The sequence below is a fragment of the Polypterus senegalus genome, chromosome 18 (genome assembly GCF_016835505.1).
Source record: "Polypterus senegalus isolate Bchr_013 chromosome 18, ASM1683550v1, whole genome shotgun sequence".
NCBI classification, from domain to species: Eukaryota; Metazoa; Chordata; class Cladistia; order Polypteriformes; family Polypteridae; genus Polypterus; species Polypterus senegalus.
In genome coordinates, this window is record NC_053171.1 from 45,310,537 (window position 1) to 45,320,522 (window position 9,986).

The 9,986-nt window shown below is 37.4% G+C and overlaps 1 long non-coding RNA gene across 1 annotated transcript; it reads right to left on the minus strand.

Moving 5' to 3' along the window:
- Positions 1-504: 504 nt before the first annotated feature.
- Positions 505-9,579, minus strand: LOC120518797. Its single transcript, XR_005631302.1, has 3 exons — positions 9,496-9,579; positions 3,023-3,037; positions 505-586 (listed from the first exon to the last, which is right to left on the minus strand). It is a non-coding gene; the product is annotated as an uncharacterized LOC120518797 (long non-coding RNA).
- Positions 9,580-9,986: the final 407 nt, after the last annotated feature.

The following is a 9,986-nucleotide window of genomic DNA, read 5'->3' on the forward strand; positions in this document are numbered from 1 at the left end:
TACAGCTGTGCCATCTGCTTACTACTATAATCATTAAAATAATACTTTATATGCCTTATAACATTCTCAAAATGTAAATAACAAAAGCTGATGTCTATAAGGATTTTCAATAGGTGTTCACTGCAGTGTGTTTCCTGTGTAAGGTAACATAACATTCTCCAAAGCATGAACCGACCCTGGATGAGACACCAGAATGTGATATTCATTAATGCACACACACACAAATGGGGCAATTTTTTGAATTACTAATCAACATAACACATAATATACATCTTTGGATATACAGTATCTGCAGAAAACTAAAGCCCCTGGAGAAAAACACATGCAGACATAGGGTCAATGTTGTAAGAAGGACACAGAGACTATAAAGGTTTGGGACACCTAGGTGATCCTCATATAATTAAAAATTGCGTAGAATAAAAACAAACCAGCAGAAATACAAATACTTCTTTTTAGACATGAGTCAAACCATAGACGGAAGCCATTATGGTGGTGGAGCCAGTTTTCACAATGACAAGATGGAAGAGACAGGTTCAGGAGGGCAGAACTCAGAAGTGACATCATAAGTGGTTTGTCTGTCAATCATCTGTTTTGCAGAGGAAGAAAGATAAAGGGCATTAAGTGCCAAACTCTGGCTTGAAGTGTTATTACCATTAGAAAAGCACTGAAGTTGTCTCCAATGTGCATGTGGAGAGAGAAAAAGGGAGGCTTACTGATTGATTATCAGATCTTATGTGTGCATTTGGAATATGAAGCAAGACAGTCCATGTGACTTCTCCCTTCACGTTTACATGTTGTTAATAAAATGAAAACACAAAATGACTTTTATTTCACAAAATTTGTTATGACTCTCTGTCTCCAATGTGATTGTGTCATTTCCCTCATCAGTTCTTTGTTTTTTTTTCATCAGTCAAGCTCTTTTTGTTTCTCACTTTGTGATTCCCTGCCTGATTCATAGTCCATTCATTTTATTGCCTCAACATAATAAATCATAAACTGTAATGGTAGCACTCTCTACTTAAAGAAAGCAACAAGTTGTGCCAATGTCTGCCTAATGTGGTATCACCAAAAGCAACGTTTCATGGCTAACCCACACTTCTAGGTAAACACCTTGTTTAATTAAAGGCTTATCATCTAATTTCCACTCCCAATGTCCCTGTGCAGCGATGGGGGCACTGTGCTGTAAAAATGGTGCCGTCCTTCGGATGAGACGTAAAACTGAGGTCTTGACTCTCTGTGGTCATAAAAAATCCCTGAGCATCCTTTGTGAAGAGCATGGTGTATCCTGCTTTCCAGGCTAAATTGCACACCATGGCCTAGTAATTCTGGCTCCTAATCATCCCTTGTCTCTGATTAGATATCTCTCTCACCACTTCACCATCTAATAGCTAATATGTGGTGAGCGTACTAGCACAAGAATGACTATCGTTGCATCATCCAGGTGGTTACTACACATTAGTGGTGGTTGTCTACTCACTGAAGCGCTTTGAGTAGTGAGAAAAGAGCTATATAAATATAAAGTAAATGTAATTATTATTAATATTCTTGTTATTATTTCACAGGCTGAGCAGGGAAGGCCATACTTTTCTGTCATTAGCCACAGTATCAACTAAATTATTACAAACAGCTAAATTGTCACAGAAGGATTTTGACAGCATGCTGGCTTGGGCTGATTTGTGGCAGATGAAATTTAACGTAAGTAAATATAAGACATTACATATAAGAAGTAAAAATGTTAGGTGTGGATATGCAATGGCAGGTCTGAAACTTGAAAACATACCTTACGAGAAATATTTGGGAGTTATAGTGGACTCATCACTATCAACTTCCAGACAGTATTCCCATCATGGGAAAGGTGCTATATAAATAAATTGTATTATTATTATTATTATCATCATCCAAATAAGTAAATATAACCAATGTAAGTAAGCCATCAAGAAACCTAATATGATGTTTATGTTATATACCATGATGTGTGGAGTATAAATCAAGGGAAATTATACTTAAGATATAATGAGACCTCACCTTTAATAATATGGACAGTTTTGGTCTCCCATATTAAAAAAAGGACATAGCAGCACTACAGAAAGCCCAGAAAAGAGCAACTGGGAGGTATGAGCGATGAGGAGAAATTGAAGGACTTGAAGCTTTTCAGTTTAAGCAAATTGAGATTAATGGAAAACATGACTGAAATTTTTAAAAGTATAAAAAGAACTAATACTGTGGATCCCAATTGTTACTTTAAAATTAATTCTTCAACAAGAATACATGTGAAAACTTGTTAAGGGCAGATTTCACACATATATTAGAAGGTTTTATGTTGCACAAACAACCTTAGACACATAGAATAAATGACCAAGTTGTGGTTTTGTGTGGGACTTTAGGGACCTTCAGATTTTGACTTGATGTAATTTTGGACAATCTAGATGAATAGGATGGAGAACCTATTGGACTAAATGGCTTGTCTAATCAAAACATTTCTAATGTTTTATTATATCAGGTTCTTCCTAGAGAAATCTCTGCTAACTGAGACTCCTTCTCTGTATTCTAGGTCCAGATATGGATTTAATCCTTTCAGTAGGCTGTACACCTCAATGAAGTGTTACCTGAAACTCATTCTTCAACACAATCAAGTTGATTAATGGCAAATGCTGAATGTTCTAATATTTTTTATTGCTGCTACTTCTTTGTCCTATCTTTGCACAATGTCTTGTCTTGTTTGTGTTTCAATTTTTAATTTTTCAATTTTTCAATTTTAATTCTATTTTTAATTTAATATTTGCACATCATGTTGTTACACTGTGGCCCCTGAGCTTCGCAATTTCATCTATCTGTATACTTGTATATGGTTGAGATGACAAAGTTCACTTTGACTTTGACTTGAAAAAAAAAATCCACAGAACCAGAAAATCCAATACAACATTCAATATTATCTTCTTCACTCCACCAACATCAATGACACTCTCAGGGGACCATCTACTCAACTGACGGTCTCTCAGGAGCAATGTCATAGTGTCCTCACCTTCTGGAGTTCCACCTACAGAGCACAAAAAACATATTTAAATAACTTCAATGCACAAAACCTAAATACTAAAAAATAAATATGTTACAATATTAACAAAAATTACATCAAAAACAAAAAAAAAACACATTAAATAACAATAATAATTGCTTGAAGAAGGGGCCTGATTTTCCTCGAAAGCTGGCATATTGCAATCTTTTTAGTTAGCCAATAAAAGGTGTCATTTTGCTTGGCTTTTCTCTACAATAATAATAATGAACTGGAAAATAAAGATAAGTCATGAAACAAACCCTGGGTAACATAACGCTGTCATAGTTGACATTCATTACCTTTTAGCCGCAGATGCTTGCAACCATTTAAGTAAGCTTTAAAGACCTAGTGTCCTGCTTCATTTAAAAAGAAACCCATTTTACTGTTGGGACAGCATGTTCTGCCATCTAGTGGGCTTGAGGATTATGGCCATCCTCCCAGATCCCTTCTTTTAAAGGCAGCATGGTCCCAGTTCTCCAGACATGATTCTCAAATGAGAATACACAAGTGGAGACAACTTGCTAAAAAGGTTATAGTGAATAGTAGCAAAGCCTGCTGCTTAAAAGGCTCCACTGACAAGGTTTCCTCCTTAAAAACTCACCTCTTATTTCCTCTAGTCAATGCACATTAAATGTTCAGAGTTGCATTTCAGCTAATGTATTAGACAAATACTTAAAAAAAAACTATAGAAACACAGGGAGAGATAAAAAGAAACTGAATAAAAGACGACACTGACAGAAATTAGAATGCTATCATTACTGATATCAATTCAGGAGCTCAGCAGCACACAGTAACTGAAGCTGAATGGCTAATTTGCATGTTGTAATGTACATGGCGACAAATAAGACAGACACACGCACACACACTACTATAGGTACTTGTCCCCATGCGTTTGAGAAGGTTTTCTGCATGCTATAATATCTTTCTGTCATTTTGACTAATACATTACTATATGGCATTACAAGAGCAAGTAAAGTTTAGATAACTATTGAGGTCTATGTTAAAACACTGCAGCTATTTTCTGGAGTGGCATGTTGTTTCCAATTAGACAGTTATGTTAACTTACTTTAGGTATTCACTTAGACATGCATTCAGATTGTGGATGCCATGCAGACTTGTTCATGTTTCTACTAGAGTGGTGTCAATGTCTTTAGGCACATTTATTGCTTTGGGTGTTTTGAGTACCAAAATAAACATCTTCATCATCATCTCTTTTAATGGCAGTCCTTTTTACTTCCTTTTGACGGGGTTTGACACAGGGTTTTGACGATGGTATGCATTGCTTGCTTCATATGCATAATATGCAATTCAATGTTTCAAGAATGTAGCTTTCAGCTCTTTCAGCCTTACACTGACGCAGATGTTATTGTTGTATGTGAACAACAGAGAGCACACAAATCATCACTTTTACCACTGGTCCATCTTCACATGCCTATGTATAATCTGTTTTTACAGAAATTCCCTTGCAGTAAGTTGTGTTACTTTTAACACATGCAGTATGCTCTCCTTGCACCCGGCACACATTTTTATGTTTAATTGAGGTCTGTTTAGGAGACCCTTCAGGTGTAGACAGTTTATCATAATCAGAAGCTTTATCTCTTAAGCCATCCACTCTTAAGCCAAATTTACTCACGGTTGTCTCCAGATTATCCGTCTGGCTCTGTGAGACTACAGTTTTTCTGACATGGAACCAATATCTGAACTTCTGTTTTCCAGGAAATTTTATCCCAACCATTGGTATCCCCCCTTTTATATCTCTCTGTCTCTTTATAATTCTATCTATGAGAAGAGAGTAAACATCTCCTGACTGTTATGAATAGTAGTTTTGAATTGAGGTTCCATTGCTGTGACAAGCTGTCTATGACAAAAATATCGTTTGCTGATCACATGGATAAGTGTTGTTGTTGGGGGTGACTCCATCACACTGATAGTATTTAATACAGGGGTCAAATCGAAAAAAAAAAACAAACTCAAATTCATATAGTTAGTTAATGAAATTAGGGTTGCTGGGAACTTTAATTTGTATTACTGAGTTTAACTTGTATCTAGCAGTTTGAACTTACTGACTGATTTAATAGCTGTATTTGTGCCCTTTAGTATAAATTCCCTTCCTAGTCATTTTAAATCTAATCCCTTTATTTTGGGATGAACATTTCCTATCTGCTCACAACACTTTCGCCCAGTGGAACACATACCCTTTATAGTGTGGAGGGAATCTTTCCAGCATCCTTATAGGATGCCACCCTCTCTTTCCTAAGCTCTGGTATCCTTACTTTGTACCTAATGTCATTTAAAGGGTGCCTACCTAGCCATGCTCTTCTTCCCTCCCTGGCATATGTAGTCGATATCCTTTCATCAGTGCCACCATTTCCTCCTTAGGAAACCTTTGCCAAATGGCCAAAACCTTGACAGAGTAGAAAGGTTTGCATTGACCCTGCTGTAATTTGGTTTTCTTGTGGATTTAAAACTTGTGGAACAATGTAACCCCTAACCTTCTGTTCTTGTGCCCACAAAGGAAATAACACAAAGTGTCACACACGTGTGAATAGCAGGCAGCTGAGGGGCTTGGAGAATAATGGTAACACATCCGCCCAGGGGGTGGCAGGGTGCACTAACGCTCTTTCTAAGTTCCCTGCAGACCTTTCCAAGGAAATCACACCAGGAACCACTGCCTCGACTCTGGACATGCCACTTCTGGCCCTGGCCCTGAGGACGACATCACTTCCAGTCATGGGCCTGAGGATGACATCACTTCCCCCAGACCCCCTATAAAACCTCACTGCCTTCCCCTGGAGGGCAGTTCTGTTTTGGACTCTGTCCTGTAAACATTACTCGCTACCAAACCTTTTACTTTTGCAGCCAGGAACACATAATACAGGTGGCTGCCCCAAACCTTTGCAATGTCTCGAGTCTCTTCTTGTTACACAAGTAAGTTGCCTTGTATTACTGTGTCTGCTAATTAAAGAATATTGATAAGCCACAGTAACTCATCTTTGCTGTGGAGCTCACTGTAGCATGGTTACTCCTTCACTCAGTTATAGTGTTGTTGATACTGTTTAATTTCTCTGTTTTAATCATACAACTTTTGAAGCTTTAGTACATATACAGTTGTGCTTGAAAGTTTGTGAACCCTTTAGAATGTTCTATATTTCTGCATAAATATGACCTAAAATATCATCAGATTTTCACTCAAGTCCTAATAGTAGATAAAGAGAAACCAGTTAAACAAATGAGACAAAAATATTATACTTGGTCATTTACTTATTAAGGAAAATGATCGAATATTACATATTTGTGAGTGGCAAAAGTATGTGAACCTTTGCTTTCAGTATCTGGTGTGCCCCTTTGCAGCAATAACTACAACTAAACGTTTCCGGTAACTTTTGATCATTCCTGCACACTGGCTTGGAGGAATTTTAGCCCATTCCTCCGTACAGAACAGCTTCAGCTCTGGGATGTTGGTGGGTTTCCTCACATTAACTGCTCACTTCAGGTCCTTCCACAACATTTTCATTGGATTAAGGTCAGGACTTTGACTTGGCCATTCCAAAACATTCACTTTATTCTTCTTTAACCATCTTTGGTAGAACGACTTGTGTGCTTAGGGTCGTTGTCCTGCTGCATGACCGACCTTCTCTTGAGATTCAGTTCATGGACAGATGTCCTGACATTTTCTTTTCGAATTCTCTGATATAATTCAGAATTCCTTGTTCCATCAATTAAGGCAAGCCGTCCTGGCCCAAATGCAGCAAAACAGGCCCAAACCATGATACTACCACCACTATGTTTCACAGATGGGATAAAGTTCTTATAATGGAATGCAGTGTTTTCCTTTCTCCAAACATAATGCTTTTCATTTAAACCAAAAGTTCTATTTTGGTCTCATCTGTCCACAAAACATTCTTCCAATAACCTTCTGGTTTGTCCACGTGATCTTTAGCAAACTGCAGACGAGCAGCAATGTTTTTTTGGAGAACAGTGGCTTTCTTCTTGCAACCCTGCCATACACACCATTGTTGTTCAGTGTTCTCCTGATGGTGGACTCATGAACATGAACATTAGCCAATGTGACAGAGGCCTTCAGTTGCTTAGAAGTTACCCTGGGGTCCTTTGTGACCTCACCGACTATTACACGTCTTGCTCTTGGAGTGATCTTTGTTGGTCGACCATTCCTGGGGAGAGTAACAATGGTCTTGAATTTCCTCCATTTGTACACAATCTGTCTGACTGTGGATTGGTGGAGTCCAAACTCTTTAGAGATGGTTTTGTAACCTTTTCCAGCCTGATGAGCATCAACAACTCTTTTTCTGAGGTCCTCAGAAATCTCCTTTGTTAGTGCCATGATACACTTCCACAAGCATGTGTTGTGAAGAGCAGACTTTGATAGATCCCTGTTCTTTAAATAACACAGGGTGCTCATTCACACCTGATTGTCATCCCATTGATTGAAAACAACAGACTCTAATTTCACCTTCAAACTAACTGCTAATCCTAGAGGTTCATATACTTTTGCCACTCACAAATATGTAATATTCGATCATTTTCCTTAATAAATAAATGACCAAGTATAATATTTTTTTCTCATTTTTTTGACTGGTTTCTCTTTATCTACTTTTAGGACTTGAGTGAAAATCTGATGATGTTTTAGGTCATATTTATGCAGAAATATAGAAAATTCTAAAGGGTTCACAGACTTTCAAGCACAACTGTAAAAGGTTTACTTTGTTAAACTTCACAAAGTCTTCCTCACTTTGCCACTGCTTGATGTGTCTGCATTCAACAAAATGTGATTTATATTTATAGAGAAACTGTTACTGTATTTACTGCTGATTTTGTTTATTGAATTAAGCTTTATTGAATCAGCCAGGAAAGCAATCTCATTCTATCTAATCAACAGTTCCAGTGCCATCCTTGTTGACCTTTAGCTTTACGGACTAGAAAATGCATGGAAAAACTCCTTTGAGACGATTCTTTAAAACTGAGGCAGCTTATGAGACTTCTCTTCATTTATACTTTGGCGCAATTGCCATTCACACTTTTTTTGAGGATCCATTTTTTAATGAATTTTTCCTACCACATACCAAATGTGTGTGTTGGGTTAATTAGTAGCTTGGAAGTAGCCCATAAAAGTGAATAAGAGTGTGTGCCTGAGTGGGCTCTGTGATGAACTACCATCTTGATTTACTCCCGGTACTGCTCACTGCATGCTGGAAAATAGATGGAAATGTTTTAATGGCTATGTATAATGTAAAGAGAAAAATAATGATAATAAAATTATTAAAGAAGGATCCTTAACACCAACACCCCACTCTCTGTGACACAGGGGGTGCCAAACTCCTTGTACATACTAATAATGTTTATCTTGTTTAAAGGCCTTTCACAGCTTCTTATTGGTGGCTTTCTAATTTGTTTTTTCACAAGCTCATTTCAATCATCTTTTCTGCCCACAGACAACTCTGTCTTTAAGATGTGCTGCCCAGCAGAAGAGACTAGCAGTTCAGTGTCAATAGAATTGGATGTTTGCATTGACCTCCTAGTTCACTGTCTAACCTTGAGGACACGAAGCTGATCTCTTTACAGCTGTTATTAAGAACCATGTCAACTTATTTCATGCATTGTCTCTCTGGTTCTCTGTTTTATTGTGGAAGGTTTTTGGGAGGGACCCTATCCTAATTTTGTTATGTAGATGCACAGATATGTCCTTCATTCCAACTCTTGTTTTCTTATCCTTGCACTCACATGGCCTAGAAGGTGATACAAAACTGCAGTAACAATGCACTTGCAATTGGGACTAACAGATCCATTCTACACCCAGAAGTTACTGTTACTGTGCTTCACCTTTTATTTTAGTGGGCATCTTCTCTTCATTCATTTATACCCCAGTGGCAAATGTTAAATGCAAGCAAGGAGAGCAGGTAATAAACTTTTTTTTTTTTTAGACAATATAGTCCTTACTGTTCTTAACTAACTCAAATGTGCCAAAAAGCAAAATCAAATAAAAGTACATTGTTGTGGCAAATCAATAATAAAACCTGGTTATTTCAGCAGCTGTCATAGACAATACTGGCCAACACATACAGTACAATGTGTATAGCTTTGAGTTTCTTTAGGTTGCACTAAATGTCTTTGTCTCACTTTATGGAACTTCCTGGTTCTCCTTTCTTCTCCTCCTTCCTGGTTCTTCCCTTCAATAGATCAGGTACTTTCACTTTACACTGATGGCATTTTAAGGCTTGCCAAGGCCATGGTGAACATCTTTAGTCTCTCTCTACACAATGTCATTTTGATAGACCATATCAGTACATGTTCAAAAAGGTATGCATGCATGAAGATAATCAATGGTTTGAGTGCATCGCTTTTTTCATAAGTGGAAAGCCCAAAAAATTGACTATTAGATCCTGACCTGGCTAAAAATAAAATTTTACAAAAGCTGTCTGTCTTACCTTCTGACTGCAGAAAAATCCCCTCTCTGTAATGCTACCTTCTGCCTCTACTGACAGTTCTTCTCCTGGTTAGCTAAACTGTTGCAGAGATCTGAAGTTCAAGTAGAAGAAAAGAGCTTACAGTTTAAACATAAATAAATGCTGTTAATAATCCTTCTTAACACTTTAAATCACAAGAAATATAACACAATAAGATCATATTCCACTACATTTTCTATTCTGAGATTTCAGAATTTCTAACTGTTTCTTTTCATTAAGAGTTTGTGCAAGATTACAAGATTAAAAAATAGTGGTTTGTTTTTGGGCTCTTAGGATAACATACATACAACTTCAATGACAGTCTGTACATTTTTTAAAATTGCTATATAAGCCTCCCCTCTCCCCTCAGGCTTCTAGGACTGTCGCCTTGGTGTGGTGGTAGGCTTCTGAGCCCTAGTGATCTTTAGAGATATAATGTTGAGGGACCTGTGCTTCTGGTAGGGTTATCTTAA